Source organism: Patagioenas fasciata, chromosome 25, assembly GCF_037038585.1.
Source record: "Patagioenas fasciata isolate bPatFas1 chromosome 25, bPatFas1.hap1, whole genome shotgun sequence".
NCBI lineage: Eukaryota > Metazoa > Chordata > Aves > Columbiformes > Columbidae > Patagioenas > Patagioenas fasciata.
The window spans coordinates 6216042-6232199 of NC_092544.1; the positions used below are offsets into that span (position 1 = coordinate 6216042).

The window sequence follows — 16158 nt, forward strand, 5'->3', positions numbered from 1 at the left end:
GGTCTGGACTGGACTCTGCAGCAACTGGAGCTGGATTCAGTCTGTCACTGGCCTCAGTTCGCAGGGACGACCAGCAAGGTCCTCTCCTAATGTCACCACAGGGAAAAGGGACGAGATCCTCGTGATCTCCCACTTTTCTATGAAGTATTCACGTGAATGGGATGTTATACTCAGTTGGTCAGTTTTTGGTCACCTGTTTCTCGTTGTCCCTCTCACGAGATGTCCATCCGTGCTTATCAATAACCTCACATCCCATTGCTGTGTTCACCACAACATGGATCTGGTTCTCCAGGAAAATGCAGCTGATATGGAGCTTTCGCTGACAGGGAAATTCACCAAAAGAGAAACTTGGTTTTTAACAAAACCAGGACAGGCACCTGTTTATTTTGGAAATTCAGTTGTGACTTTCATTACACAGGCTCAGAAGGTAAAAATACCACCGATCTGGTTTTGAGGATGGGTCTCTGGGGTTTCTCTTTTTCAGAGTCCTGTCCTGTTGTGTCTGTTTAACTAAACTGTGGGCTCAGATGGGAAAATTGCGCACTTTCTGTAACTGAAGTTTGTACTGTTCTGATCCGCTATCTCCACGCTTTTCTGTTACTCTTTTAACTTTAATTCACATTTACTTTGTTGCACCCGTTAGTTCTTTGTATGTAGTGCCACGTTTCCTGGATTCAGAATCACTTCGCAATTTGTTTCGCTTTTTAAAAACATTTTTCTCTCTGTCTTTTGCCACTTTTCAGGAGTGATTATTTATCTTTTTTAATTGCCTTTTTAAGACAAGTCTTGCAATTAAAACGTCAGTTACTTCAGAGTTTCCATTGAATGTCTGTCAGCACCCACGCACTGCTATAATTTATAAGTACACTTGTTGTGGATCACTGGAGTGTCACAGCTGTTACTGTGTTCATACTGTAACTGAAGAAATGCATAAGCTTTCAGAGAAGTTGAATAATTTTTAAAATTATAATGGAAAGGTCATAATGAATCAAGTGGGGATTTGGCAATAAGTTATGTAAAACTAAATGATCCATAGCCGTTTATAGTCGCCAAATTTGTTCTGATAAATTGCTGCACAGAAAAGTGACCTTAGAAATGCACTGGTTTGCTTTTCTTTAAGTTAGTTTTAAGAGATTTTAGTGTATTTAGTATCCGGAGAAGTGATAACTCCTGTCTGCATGGTGACTTTGTTAGGCCAGATTTAAAAGAAACTTGAGAGTTCTGCTTAGCAACATCAAATTGATGAGATTTTCTCTTTCAGGTGGCAATAAGGACAACACCAGAGCAGGATGCAAGAAGTGTGGCTGCCGTGAGTCTGTAGCTTAGCAGTCCTGTGTATTCCGAATTACATCCATAAGTTACAAACCATCTTCTGAATTCATTTTATCTCTTTTATTATTTCAACAGGTGTCCTAGACCTTCTTGGCTTCCAGCCCCAGTGGCATTTGTGATCCCCAGGTCACCTCCCTCTCCCTGGGAGCGTCTGCTCCTTTTCTGGCTGCCAGCCTGGACTCGTTGAGTAGGCAAGTGTGATGTGCTGCCCCCTGCAGCTTCAGGTCTTGTCCTTGTGCTCATTGTCCTTGGACCACGTAGCTGAAATGACCCCGTACTTCACCGGCTGAAGTTCGGTCTTCCATGGTGCACCAGACGTTCTTGTTTTCTCCACCCCATTTTTCTGCAGGGCTTCAAGGAAGAACGCGAGGAGCAGGGAACGTTCCTGGGACAGTTCACTTTCCTGGCGGCGCTGAATCCAAGCCAGACCTTCCAGCTGAAGGTACGGGGACACAGAGGGAGGGGAACTGTAGGAGAGGAGGAGAAATGCAGTTGAATGGTCAGAGGCTTCCCTGCCAAAGGGTACAGGCAGCCCTGTCCTTGAGCGTGTGCCACGCTGGCCTTTCTTCTGCTTTCACTTCCTGGAGGCGGATGCCTGCACTGCCGTCTTCTCTTTCATTTTGGGTGCTTAGTGCTTAGAAGCACCACAGTTGAAGCTGGAACCAGCTTGACTGTCTGGACCCCAAGTGCACACAAGTGGCCACATCCCGTAGGATGCACGACTGCTGGTCTGCCAGTTAGAGACCAGAAATACTGGGCTTCCTGAGGGTTCTGTAGGTGCAGGCAATGACCAGAGACAGGGAGGCCATTCTGTTTCCATGGCTTTCTAGAAAAGGCAAAGAGACGTTATAGTGACCCCAGTACGGGGTCTTCTGACTGTGGAAGCCTGTGCCACAAAGCAGGTGAGAGCTTTCCAGTGTATTTGCTGAGCCGTGTGGTCGCTGCTTCTTCCTTTGCTGTTCTCGTGGCCCAATGGGGTAGAGCAGGATAAGAACATCTTGACCAGGACAGCTCAAAAGCCCCCGCGGTGCAGCAGGAAGGAAGCTGCTGATCGAGGCCGTCGCTGCGGCGCTTCTGTCAGTGCTCACGGGCCAGAGAGGAAAAGGCGACTCATTTCTCCTTGTCATTGCAGAACGAGCTCCCTGGGGTCGTGAATTACATCAGGCTGCAAGTGCTGAGCAACTGGGGCCACCCGGACTACACCTGCCTGTATCGGTTCAGGGTGCACGGGGATCCGCCCAAAGATGGGGGAGAGGTGCCGGTTCCATCTGTCAATAAATTCCATTAATGTTCACCCAGTGGAGTTCCCGTCTGCTTTGCCTGTGATGCTGCCTGGTCCTCCCTGAGCTCGCTGGAGCTCCCCGTCCTTCTCTCAACCCACCAGCTTATGGGAGACTTCAGGAGTCCACAGCAAGGTTTTCCTAATTAAAAGAAACAGGAAAACTCCGTAACAAATCTGCAGAAAGCCTGACATCCACACACTCGCTGCCTACACAGGAACATCAGCAAGGCCCTTCCTGTGCACTAAAGATGGAATTAATGGACAGGTTTCCTGTGCAGGAAGCAACTAAGGATCAGGTGGGTGGAACCATCTGTTGTTACCTGTTTTCACAAGAAGCAGAAGCTGCTTCAGCTGCCATCTTTCAGTCTGTTGCTGATGAGAAAATGGAAGTGTCTTTTTTTGTAAGAAGGCAACCTTAATTGTAAAGTTGGTTCCTGGACTTATTTGCCTCTCTGGGTACCTATGGACTTAATAGCCCAGGAACCCTTACAGAGTGATTAGCAAAGCAATCCCAGGACACTTAAGAGATCCCATGCCCACACCAGTCCGTCTTTCCTTTTCACCCGAGCTCCCCAGGCCCCAAGGCAGGAGCAGGCAGGGCAGTCGTGCACTCGGGCTGCACCAGGGAGGGGAGAGCAGGACCAGCGCTTGGCACCCAGGGCTGGGAGCAGCAGTTTGTGCTCTGAGCTGGGGCTTAGTCCATGTGCAAGCCCAGCACGGATCCAGATACCAAACTGAGGGTGTCAGTTCATCCCCGGTGCCACACGCACGGCACCTTTTCCCATCGCCTCCTCCCGATGAGCTGTTTTCCAGCCCGTTCCAGCTCAGCCCAGCCCAGCTCAGACACCTGCGCTCTGGCTCAGGGCTGCCTGGGGCTGGTGACCCTCGGGGCAGCAGCAGGAACCGCTCTGCCCCTGGGTGTGGGGCTGTCCCTGCGCTGAGCCGTCGGGCCCAGGGGTGCTGAGGTCCACAGGTCCCCCCGGTGTGTCCGTGCTGGGAGACACCTGCTCCTGCAGCACCCCTGGTACTGATCCCGAGCCTGGTCCATCCTCACCCAGAAGAACACTTTAGTTTGGTTTTTTTCTTAAAACTGGAGATAATTCACAGAATCACAGCATTGCCTGGGTTGGAGAAGACCTCAGAGATCATCCAGTCCAGGCCTTGGTCCAACTCCAGTCCGTTCACCAGATCATGGCACTCGGTGCCGTGTCCAATCTCAGTTTACAAACCTCCAGGGCCGGTGAGTCCAGCACCTCCCTGGGCAGCCATTCCAATGCTGACCACTCTCTCTGCACAGAATTGCTTTCTCATCTCCAGCCTCAATTTCCCCTGGCAGAGTTGAAGCCCCTGCCCCCTTGTCCTATTGCTGACTGCCTGGGAGAAGAGCCCAATCCCCCCTGGCTAGAACTGCCCTTCAGGTCGTTCTAGAGAGTGCTGAGCTCCCCTCTAAGCCTCCTCTGCTCCAGACTGAACAAGCCCAGCTCCCTCAGCCTCTCCCCATAGGGCTTGTGTTCAAGTCCCTTCCCCAGTCTTGTTGCTCTTCTCTGGACCCGCTCCAGCACTTCAATCTCTTTCCTGAGCTGAGGGGCCCAGAACTGAACACAACACTCCAGGTGTGGCCTCCCCAGTGCAGAGCACAGGGGAAGGATCACTGCCCTTGTCCTGCTGACCACGCTGGTTTGGGTACAGGACAGGACACCATTGGCCTTCTTGGCCACCTGGGCACACTGTTGGCTCCTGTTGAGCTTCCTGTCCATCAGTCCCCCCAGGTCCCTTTCTGCCTGACTGCTCTCCAGCCGCTCTGTGCCAGCCTGGAGCGCTGCAGGGGTTGTTGTGGCCAAAGGGCAGCACCCGGCACTTGGCCTTGGTGAACTTCATCCCATTGGAATCGAACCCATTTTTCCAGTCTGTCAGATCCCTCTGCAGAGCCCTCCTGCCTTCCAGCAGCTCCACACTCCCTCCCAACTTGGTGTCAGCAGCAAATTTGCTGATGATGGTCTCAATGCCCTCATCTAAATCATCAATAAGGACGTTAAACAGGACTGGACCCAACAGTGACCCTGGGGACAGCACTGGTGACTGGTCAGCTGGATGCAGCCCCGTTCCCCAGCACTCTCTGGGCCCGGCCCTCCAGCCGGTTCTGAACCCAGCAGAGAGTGCGCTTGTCCAAGCCATGGGCTGCCAGCTTTTGCTGGAGTACATTATGGGAGACAGTGTCAAAGGCTTTGCTGCAGTCCAGATAGACCACGTCTACAGCTTTCCCCTCGTCCACCACGTGGGTGACCCGATCATAAAAGGAGATCAGGTTGGTCAGACAGGACCTGCCCCTCCTAAACCCGTGCTGGCTGGGTCTGATCCCTTGTCCATCCTGAGGGTGCTGTGTGATTGCACTCAGGATGATCTGCTCCACAGCCCTGCCAGGCACCGAGGTCAGGCTGACAGGCCTGGAGTTGCAGCCCTTTTTGTGGATTGGGGTAAAAATCAAATATTTTACGCTTTAAAGTGTGTGTCAAGCATATTCCAGTTAACTCTGAAAGTTCTGTTGCACAGGTCATTTAGTTCATCGCGCGGTTCTGCTGCCCTGCTAAAGTGGCACAAGCTCAAGATCAAACTCCGACTGAGCCCTCGAGCACCCAGCAAACAGCGGAACCATCGAAGGCCCTGGCGTTCGCATGGAAACAATTCCTTTCTAGAATGCATGGGTGTTGCTGGTGACATTAAAAGTCCCCTGAAAGCCCAAAGTCAAACTGATAGTTCCTATTCCTTTTATTAATTGTGCATTAAAAACAGTCTGTAAAAATAATTTAAATTACCAAATTTTCAAAACAGATAAAATGTATTGAAGACCTTTATATATGACCACACAGAGCATACTTTTTAAATTTCCACTTCTATCAGTTCTGAAATGTTACAGTGCCCTTCCTGCATCTCAGTTTTTGAATTTGCTGCTTTTTCATCTTTAGATTTTCCAGCTGATTTTCTTGTGAACTAACGCACTCATTTCATCTCTTTCTCATGTCTACGCATCCTTCTCCTTTGTTATTTGCTTCCGAGGCTTCTTGGCTCCTCTGTAAAAACAGATGTACATAACGTTTTGTGCAGAATGTATTAGAGCAAACCTATATACTTTTCCAGAAACATTTTAAAAATTAAACTTTCAGCAGTTCTAGAAGCAACGGGAAAACCAATCATCCTACTGTAATCCACCCGTGCTTGGAAATGTGCTGCTCTAGTTTTTTTCCTCTAAAACCTTCCCCAGCAGATCTGGTGCTTGCACAAAGAGCCCAAATGCAGCAGCACAGCTGCTGGAGGGTTTCACAAGGCGGTTTTGGGTTGTTTGTATCTGTGCGGTGCCTCAGCAGAATTTGTATCTCGGGCTGGAGTCAGAAGGCCCCATACAGAACAGGGAACTGCCCGGGTGAACTGGAACTGACCGCTGGGTCACCTGGGCTTTGGAACACAAAGTCACAAAGTTGCACTTTCCTGAGCCACCCGCTCTGGACCGATCTCCCAGAGCAAGCTCGTGCTCTCCAAACACCCACGGGACCATCTGTATGGGGATGGAGCAGAAGGCTTGGCGAGGAGGTTGGTTGAATGTAAATACGCTCCAGTGACTTGCACCTGTCTGTAGAACAGCACACACGTCACACCAATTGTCCTACTGACCCTGTGTGCCCGATGAGCAGAACCTCTGTGTTAGATAACACAGGCCTGGGAGAAACTCTGGGCCCTTATGGCTGTGTCTGGGATTCCCGCTCTGCTGTGAGAAAGAGCGGGAGGCTGCGCCTGCCTGAAGCCGCGAAACACAGGCGAGCTCAGCAGGGCCAGGGATCTCCCAGCAGGGCTGGGCTGACCAGCGCCTGCGTCCCCGCTGCTGTCACCTCTGCTGGGAGCTCAGGGGCGGCTTTGGAGATCCCCCAGTGGAGAGGGAACTAAAATAAAACTTGCTCGATGAACTCAAGAAAGGGCAGCGCTCAACAGCCTTCAAACTGAACCTCTTTTCCCTTCCAGGGAGAATTTTCAGTGGAAGCCAGAGGGCCAAGAGCTCTACGGACACTGTGCTAGTCCACATTTCAAACCGTGCGACTGCAGAGCAAAGCCCCCGTAACAGCTGCGGGGAGCACGGAGATGGGCGATGAGAAGGAAACGTGGCCATGAAGCACAGAGTGCAGACCCAGGCTCTGGCCATTGCTCCAAGGGCCATGAGGTACAGACTCCAATGCTTTGCTTTCATATCAGCGATGCTGTAAAACATCAGGCGTCACGGGTGAGTCATCCAGCCAAAATTACATGTCTGCAAACAAACGAGCTGTTCTCTGTTCTTTAATGGCTCAGCATTGCTTAGAACCTGGTGGATTTTGGCAGCAACAGCTTTAAGACCAACTTCACATTTTCTAGGTGGGGAGAGATGTTGCTTTTGCACAATAAAAATTAATCATAAAAATCTCTCTCGAGCAGTGACCCGAATGGTTGTTTTAAACTTACAGTGAGCATTTTCACGTGCATTTCTTTTCCTCCAACGTGGTGCGCTGTAAAATCCCGGAGAACATTTGTCTGTCGAATAAACATAGACATTGTTTCTTAATTCCAGCTGCAATTTCAGGAAAGACTCTCTAAGTCTGGTATGTGAATTAAATGCTCTATCAGTTGGAGTATCAACGGGAGCACCAGTGAACCCCACATCATCTCTGGAACACATCCAGTGTTAAACACGGACTTGCTCCAGTGCTTTATGGAGCGTGTGGAACCTTGCAGCGTTTCCTCCGCTCACGGATCTGCCAAAGGAGGCGATTCCGCCACGGACCCTGCACTGGAACAAAGTCAATATTCTGGTGTTGAAAATCTTCCCAAAGGCAGCAGTTGCTGTTCAATTAAACAAATCCGTAGTGCAATCTCCTCTTCTATCCCTGCTTGTGCAAGCACTCGATAGAAGGCAATGGGCTGTTTGTGTGCTGGCAGCTGACTGTGCAGCAGAGTAAGCTCCCAACCACTGTTTTCTGTGAAATTTGGCTAAAAATATTAATTCTCTTGTTTTCTATTAATTCCATCTTAACTACATTAATTCAAATCATTAGTTGCAAAATAATCCTACGCTTTTCAGTTCAAACACAACAGGTAAGCATTACCATAGTTTCCCGTTTGGGTCGAAAATCTTCTGTTTGTGTCAAGCTGATGCTTTGGTTTGGAGCATTTCCCACCATACGGCTCAGGTGCTGCTGAAAGGAAAATTGGCAACAGTGGTAATGGTGGCTGCTATGACAAAATTCAGAATGTTTCCTCGGTGACCTCTGTACCAACGTGTCCACATTTAGCCACAGCAAACATTAAAAGAAAACAAAGAGACAAACACACCCAACCCAAACACACACAAGTATTAATGCCAAGATGCGGCAGTGGTGCTGAGATTCATTGAACTCGACTGCATTCGCGGTAACAGCGCAGATAATCTCTCTTAAGGAGGTTCCCTTATTGAAAATTCGAGATAGGGAGGCATCCCAAGCTGCAGATTCAGCTCAGCTTAAGCGAGATGACCGAAACTGGTAAGATGGAATAACTTTCTTCACTTGTGATTATCGAAATTATTTACCACTAAATTTCTACATGAAGTGACAGATTGGAGAGTTAAAAACAAAGTGAAAGATGTAAAATTATGGTCACGTCTGGAACAGATTTCCAAAAAGAAAGATACAGGACTTTGAATCCCACCTGTAGGCTCTTGTCAAGTTTCTGACACAGTACATCCCATCAAGGGGACAGCAGAGAGACGGAAAAAAGATGAATTGAAATATCCCATTGGATGAATGGAAAGAGAATGAATTCAGTCCCCTGTCCAACATAATATAATAACAATAATAAAAGTAACAAAAATTGACACAAAATAGATATCAGAAGTTTGGATAAGACCAAACTCCACGATTTTCCAAGAGAATAAAATAATACTAAATATTGAAAATAATGAATCTATCACAATCAAACCCACCTGCAGATCCATTGAACTTTGGTTCTTGGGCGACGTTCACGGTGCGGTAGAAAACATATGTTGACCTGCGAGGTTCCAAAGAGTCAGAATCAGTCTTTCTGCCAGCGCCTCTCACATAAGGAACAGAAGAGGCCGTTTCCTCAGCCTTATTTTTACGCCCTTGCTGGTAACTTGGTTTGACGTTGGGATCCGAAGAGCGAATTCCTAAAAGTGAAAAAGCAAACAGAAATACAGGACTGTTGTGCTGTTACTCAGAATTTGACACATTACAGGGTCCTAGAGGCTGAAAACAAGATTGACCAAAAAAGAAGGGATTTTTTTTGTGGACAGCCCAATTCAAATCTATTCAGTCATTTATTTACAGTAAGGTGTTCAGCAAGGAGAAGCTGATGCCAAAGTACATTACCTCCATTGTCAAAGGAGCGCCAGTTTCTGCTGGGCACTCGCTCCGCTGGAACTCTCCTTCCTGAGCTCTCTCCTTTCTCTGTGCTGTTCAGCGGTGCAGCGGTGTCACCATCCCCTGGAAAGGCAACAGCGAGAACGTGGGCCCTGCTGGTGTGCGAGCACAGGAACGGCACTGCCCTTCTCTTCCTCCGCCTCTGCGAGACAGCGATACCTAAAATGTCCTTTAACCTCCCGTTGTGTGTTCTTCTTTCTCTTTTGTCGGCTGTTTGGATCCTGTCTCGTGTAACTTGAGCACCTGACGTATAACTCTGCTGATCTCTAAGAAAACTGCATAACAGGTTAAAGACGACCATGGCTCCAGAGGAAAGAACCAGCCACACATTACCTGCTCTAGCTTCTTACTTTTCATTCATGGTATTTATGAATCCTATCTGATCAAATTGATGGTGTTTTCAAGATGCATGTCATCATAGTACCTAAACCCTCAAAGAGCTCAATGGAAGAATTGCTTTGGGAAAACATCTCTATCCTTTTCTCTGAATGTCTCTCTATTCTCAGACCGTCTGGAGTGCAGCTGTGAACACAACCCCCTTATCCAAACTGTCCTCTAAGCGCTGACTCCCTGCCCTTTCCCTGTGCCGCACAGGGGGGTGTGCACCTCTGGAACACCCATGCTTGAGCCCAGGAAGACTGGTGGACTCCGAAGGAGACCTTTGGGCTGAACTAGGAATGATCCTTTTGTCTGCAGCACTTAGACACATGCTGGGTACGGGCAGCACTTGTGAACATCACAAAGTGTTACGAACGACAAGGCCAAAGCTGTGATGGCCCTGGTTGCATAGGTAAGCCCACCTCCAACCGCAAACAGAACTTCAAGAGGCAAGTGCCAGTATAAAGTACCCACAGGGCTCCTCACCTGGCCCCTACCACTCTGCAGGAAGATGTGGCTTTGCCTCTTCTTCCTTTTCCCTGCTCACATAATGACCACTTTTGCTTCCCCTCAGTTCAGGCCAGAATGCAGCAGAAGTTCTGGACTTCCGCTTCAGTTTATGGGGTGCTATGAAGCCAAAACAAACCATCACAACCAAAACACCAGTGAGATCCCAGTTGTAGAAAAACACCATGCAAAGCAAGGTCATTCCTTCACCCCCTGCTGGGAGGAGAGATGTTGAACAGGAAGGGTTTCCTAAAGGAAACGGAAATTCTACCGCAGAACTACACCTACCAATAGAGTAAAATGGGAAGAGAAAGGTGGACTGTTCTGAGATTTACTAAATATTTCTAAAGAATGCATCACATTAAAAATACTGTAGAAAGAGGGGATCGATATATTTGTGCAGAACATTGTGTTCATTCCTCTTCCTAGGGAAATAAATTAATTTCTGCTATGAAGATGATTGAATTATTGGTCATGAATCTACTGTCTGACTAATCATAAAGCTTAATAAAGCTTTACATTTCTGACTGTGGACACTGCTGCGCTCTACTTATGAAAATTATGCTGGATCGAATTTAGCCTTGACCATATTTGGGCCTAAATGACTTCACATGGACCTGCAGGGACAAATAAGAAAGCAGCACCATACAGACAGGCACACCTGAGGTGTTTTGAGAACCCTGTTTCAGCAGAAGCCCACCTGCAGACCCCTTGAACTTTGGTTCTCGGGTGCCGCCCACCCTGCGGTAGAAAACAGACGCTGGTCTGCGAGGTTCTGAAGAATCGCAATCTGTTTTTCTTCCTGCTGCTCTCCCGCGAGGAACAGAAGCAGCAGTTTCATCGTCCTGCCTGCGGCTCCTCGGGTGGTAACTCGGTTTTCCTTTGGGGTCTGAACTGTTCAATCCTAAAAATGAAAAAGCAAACTTTATAATGCTGTGCAGTTACTCCGTTTTGACACATTGCAGGAGCCTGGAGGCTGGAGGGTAAGATTGAAACAGCATGTTCTTTATGGAGAGTCCTATCCAAACGTGGATTGTCCATATTTGACACTAAGAACAGAATTTAGCTGGGTCGTGCTAGACCATCTAACAGTTCAGTAAAGGAAAACGAATAAGGAAAAGGAAAGCAAAAAGGAAAGCAAAAGTGGCTGTGTGTTTTTTTCTGGTGTAACCCTAAACCAGTACAATCTCTCCTGGGAACACGCTCTGCTGGTGCCTCCTTTCCCAGCTCTCGCCTTCTCTTTCTGTATTCCTGAATGTTGCAGGAATGGTATTACCATCACCTGGAGAGGCAGCAGACAGAAGGTGTGAGCTGCTGGTGTGCAAGCACAGGGAACGGCACTGCCATTCTCTCCCTCCCGCCTCTGGGAGATAGCGATCAGTTCAGTGCAATGTCCTTTAACCTCTCCTCTTATATTCTTCTTTGTATTCTCTTGGATGTTTGGATCCTGTCTGCTGTAACTGATGCACAACTCTCACGGTCTCTAAGACAATTCTATAATACACAGGTTAAAGAAAAGCTACGGCTCCAAAGTAAAGAACGAGCTACAAATAACCTGCTCATTCTTTAGCTCCCCACTTTCCATGAATGATATTTACGGATCCTATCTGATCCAATTTATGGAATGGTTGTGGATCTCCAGATAGCACATGCAGGTTTTACAGCCCATTTCTACCTTTTGCATCCACAATCAACACAGGCAGTCACCATGCCTGAGACACTATGCACGCAGATATATGTGGGGAAAAAGAAATGGTAAACATTAATGGGAAATGTTGTCTGAGAAGATGAATATTACTTGCCTTTCTGTAAGTCTCGCTCCATGGCTTCCAAGAGTAATATTTCCTTCTCCTGAGCTGAAGACACAGTTTCTGCCGATTGGTGTTTGTGAGGGTACTGGATCCTGTAATACTCTCCTAAACACAGCGAAGAAGGAAAATTAAAATAAAATAAAATAAAATAAAATAAAATAAAATAAAATAAAATAAAATAAAATAAAATAAAATAAAATAAAATAAAATAGATTTAAAAATTTTTAAAAAGGAACAATTAAAAGGCACAGTATATTGTCTTCATTGCTATTTAGGAAAGACTGACTGATTTCATATTTACCAGTTTTATAGCATATTTCCTTTATGGTTCTTTCCTCTTCCATTTCTGCAGCAGTCTTAGGCACCCAATCAGAAACATCTGTAGGAAATGGTTTTAAAGATTACTGGGTATCTGTACAAAGACCTTCAACAATTCCTAGTAATCATGTACCATCGTCAATTTCATTTGGGTCACAGTGGGTTTTTTCTCAATGTCAGCTCTGCTTCTGGACGGAACAAGGATTCCTTAATATCAGGTGTTTCCAGGAGCGATGGAAGGGCAGGTACAACACACAGGAAGGAGCTAATGTGTGTGGATTTGAAACTATTCAAACCCACCCTCAGTGCTCACGTTCAACACAATCCTTCATTGACAAGCCAAAGGAAATCTTCTGACTGAACACGTCACCAGGGACGCTTGTCACAAAACCTCTGCCCACGGTTCCTGTCCTGGAACATCTGCTGGCAGAGATGGTGAAGTGAGGGCTCCTCATCTGTCTCAGTTAAGGCTGCTGAGATCAGCAAAGCCCCGGCTTTGATTTGGTTTGAATCCATGGGGCTCCCTCCTACTGCCCCCGGCTCAGGAAGCACTAACAGGGGGTCGTCCTCACTCTCTGGGAACGTGCAATTCATTCTTCCCCAGGAACCCCTCATCTCTAAGAGAGACACAGTCAACCGTTTGACTACTTTTAAAAAGCACAAAACCAAAACAAATATATGTATAAAACCGCATAGACAGTCCATCAATCTAGTGAATTGGGTCCCCAAATTTAGAGAAAGTTTGAAGAGTATTTGATGGCCATCTGAACTGCGGATCACATCCTAGGAGTTGTGGATCACACTTTAAACTTCATTTAATACAAAAGAGGTATGTGGGTGATAACGCTATTGAAATATACAGGTAGGCATTTCGCAGGAGTTGGAATGATGCCTCACGTCTGGTGAGCACCACTTCCAACATTTTGGGATCAGCAGGAAACTGTTTGCAAAACTTGTCAACAACTCTTTTCTAAATAGGTCGTAGTTATTATAACAAATCAGTTGTGAAGTGTAGAAAAGACCCTATTCTACTTCTTTGTAGAAGAAAATATAATCTGTTTACAGTTCTCTTTGTCATCATCCCCTTCATCGTCCTCCTCATCTTCAGCATTGTTGAGGCTGATAATGAGCGGAGCGTGAACTGGCAGGAAAATATTCTGCTGATTTCTGAGCGGCTCTTGCAGATGTGCGGGGTGCAGAGTCCTTTCTTGGCCACCCTCTTGCAATGGCACATCTGCAGAAAAGAACATGATTTTGTTAGAAGGGAACTAGAATATCAAACCCAGGTCAGACATGCAGGGGCACTTTTGAACTCTTTATCGTGTTGAGGGGATCATCAAATAGGCAGATTATGACGTTTGGGAAAACTATTCTGCCAAGAAAATGTAAGATCCAGCAGTTTAACTTGACAGTTCACTGTGCCACTGCCCAGAACAGCACATTATCAGCTCCGGACAGTGCAAGCCAACTCCACCTTCAATGGGTTTAGGAGGATTTCTAAGTATTAACAGGACAAATGCAGTTAAAATGTTTACAATGCTATTCTGGGACACATGGACTTTCAATGTCTGCATTTTTTCAGTAAAAAGAGAAAGGTTTGGATCTATTTTCTCGTTCTGATTGTTGGGCATTGCTCTTCTAGAGGTTGCCCATGTCCATTGGGCCTCCAGGGCATCTTCTCTGACTCCCAGCACACCCAAGATGTGCCTACGTTGGCTTTAGGAGAGCACCAGCTGCCAGGGGTCGCTGCTGTGGATGTGGGAACTGCAGAGAGAGCAGCACTGCTGGAAGCCAAGAGCTCCTCTTAGAGAGGAATGAGAAAACCAACAAGCAAACAAAGAAACAAACAAACAATTTGTAATGGTGCTTTTTTACTTTCCAAAAATAATTTGATTTTCAGATATTATTTAACCTTGCAAATGATTCCTGCAGCATTTCTACTCTGTGGATCCTGGCAACCTAAATCACCGCTTGTGCCATCATCTTTCCTGCAACACGAAGATCCATCACACGACAGCTGAAACAGTCACGTGGCAACACCATTCAAACGCCAATACAATTCCTTCCTTTGCTCTGAACTCACTGCGGCAGCAGATCCTACGCCACTGATTTACCGTGGTACGTTTTGAACCTTCGTAGAGATCACGAAGCACTGCAAGGACATTCTTGTGCATGAACTGACTCCAATGAACAAAGAGTGGAGAAAATATTTTTTACTCACTGTTGTCAGGTGGCAGGAAAAGCCCGTTTATATTCCGAGGGTGGGTGTGATGGAAGGCACAGTTGAGTCTCACACAGCCTGATGGTTGCTTTTCCCAAAAACAGGGAATGTGCCTGTACTTCTGCTGCAGGAGAAAAGAGTTGTCATCGATTGTAAGCAGAACAATAAACATGGACTAAATGGAGCAGTACGCGGTCTGCTGCTGGGACCACATCACCAAGGTTTTGTGGGACCATGTTCCAATATTTTAGAACTCTTAAAGTTATCTTAGGAGTTCTCATAAGCTCCAGATAACTCTAAAGTTACCCTGAATGAGGTCAGTTGAGCTTTCCTGATGTCAAACTGTTACCAGATGAGGAGCGAAGCCGTTTACTTATCCTGCACTGGACTCTCTTGCCATTAATGGACATGGGTCCTTGGGAAATAAGGAGCAGGACATCAAACCCAGAAAGATGCCCAGCAAAAACCGAAAAACGACAAGTTTGTGAATCGGTGTTGTGAGACTGCTGTCAGTGCACTGCTCACACCATCTCCCAGCTCTCTGTGCATTGGGAGGTTCAGACATTACCAGCTGGGTCTAAAAGCAGCATCTCCAAACCACGCCACGTTTGGGCTGCAGTCAGTACAACTGGGCCATCCCCTGGGACACACTGGGCTCTGGAGCCAAAGCCCAGCTCCCGGGCATTAATGCCAAAACCCCCACTGTCGAAATGGATGCGACAATGGAGAGCCCAGCACCCAGCCCTGGATCTTCAACAGGTGGAATTCAAATCCAGGGCAAACACACGTTGCAGGACTTTCTTCTCAATAAGTTGTTTTGCAGTACTTCAGGAAGGAACTAAAAGCAGAAATTATAAACGTGGCCTACGTATTCAAGATCAATATAATCCTGATTCAATACGAAAGATGAGTGATCGTCACCCATGACTTTTATGTGTTCCCTGAGTACCCGAGCGCAGTTCACATGAGAAATTCCCACGGTTCAGATGATCATTACCTCTTCTCACCACTTCCAAAAACCCGATATTTCATCTACAGATGTGGCCACGACCCAGAGAGACACATCAGCTTCTACGTTTACATAACAGACGGCTGTATCAAGAAATCAAGGATCCAAAGCACTCTAAGATCTACAGCATTTACCTGTGCATTCGGGGAACACTGGAAATTGCAGTTTTTCCCAGTTTGGCTCATTTTGATGGCTCCCAATGCCCGCAGAAGGCACCAGCACGAAGCAGCTGGTGCCTCCTGCAGCCGGCCAACTCAACAGAGGCGGTTGCGGCCAGTATAGAATGTTACGTTTCGAAAGTTCCAACTGCTCCTCCAGCTCCTGATGTCACCATCATGGCGCCAGGGGACACGTCCAGCTCGGACATCTTCCTTCATCTCCATTGCTTCAGTGTGAATTACAGAAAATCGGGCTATTTCGGAGTCTCCCATCCCAGTGTTTCTTTAACGAAAAATGGAACAAACCCATTTGCCGGGGCTTAAATAATACCCAGCCCCTTGCTGAAGGAGCTGTGGCCTGAGAAACAAACCTTTGATAATGCAAAGACAAAGCTTATTGACCATTTTTTAAGCAAAACCCTTCCGCCCAACATTTTCCTCACTGTAGCTCTTTGCATGGAGGGGTGTTGGGAAGGTGGTTGAAGATTTAGGTTTTATTTCTCATTACTCTGCTCAGATTTGATTGGTACTGAATTAATTCCCACTAGCGGAGTCTGTTTTGCCTGTGACAGTAATGGGTGAGCGATGTCTCCCTGTCCTCATCTCGACCCGTGGGTGCTTTGTTTCTCTTCTCTCTCCTGCCCAGCTGAGGGGCAGTGACAGAGCAGCTTTGGTGGGCACCTGCTGTCCAGGCAGGGTCAGCCC

At 47.1% G+C, this 16158-nt stretch overlaps 4 long non-coding RNA genes across 4 annotated transcripts in view; 1 reads left to right on the plus strand and 3 right to left on the minus strand.

Annotated features, from left to right (window-relative positions):
* The window catches only part of LOC139825618 (uncharacterized), a 128812-nt gene that overhangs the window by 57659 nt on the left and 54995 nt on the right, over positions 1-16158 (plus strand). The window lies entirely within an intron of this gene.
* On the minus strand, positions 5613-7833 carry LOC139825617 (uncharacterized). Its single transcript, XR_011735807.1, has 3 exons — positions 7741-7833; positions 7100-7168; positions 5613-5682 (listed from the first exon to the last, which is right to left on the minus strand). It is a non-coding gene; the product is annotated as an uncharacterized lncRNA (long non-coding RNA).
* LOC139825616 (uncharacterized) lies at positions 8606-10836 on the minus strand. Its single transcript, XR_011735806.1, has 3 exons — positions 10637-10836; positions 9001-9114; positions 8606-8798 (listed from the first exon to the last, which is right to left on the minus strand). It is a non-coding gene; the product is annotated as an uncharacterized lncRNA (long non-coding RNA).
* LOC136112389 (uncharacterized) lies at positions 11689-13293 on the minus strand. Its single transcript, XR_011735805.1, has 3 exons — positions 13129-13293; positions 12049-12126; positions 11689-11852 (listed from the first exon to the last, which is right to left on the minus strand). It is a non-coding gene; the product is annotated as an uncharacterized lncRNA (long non-coding RNA).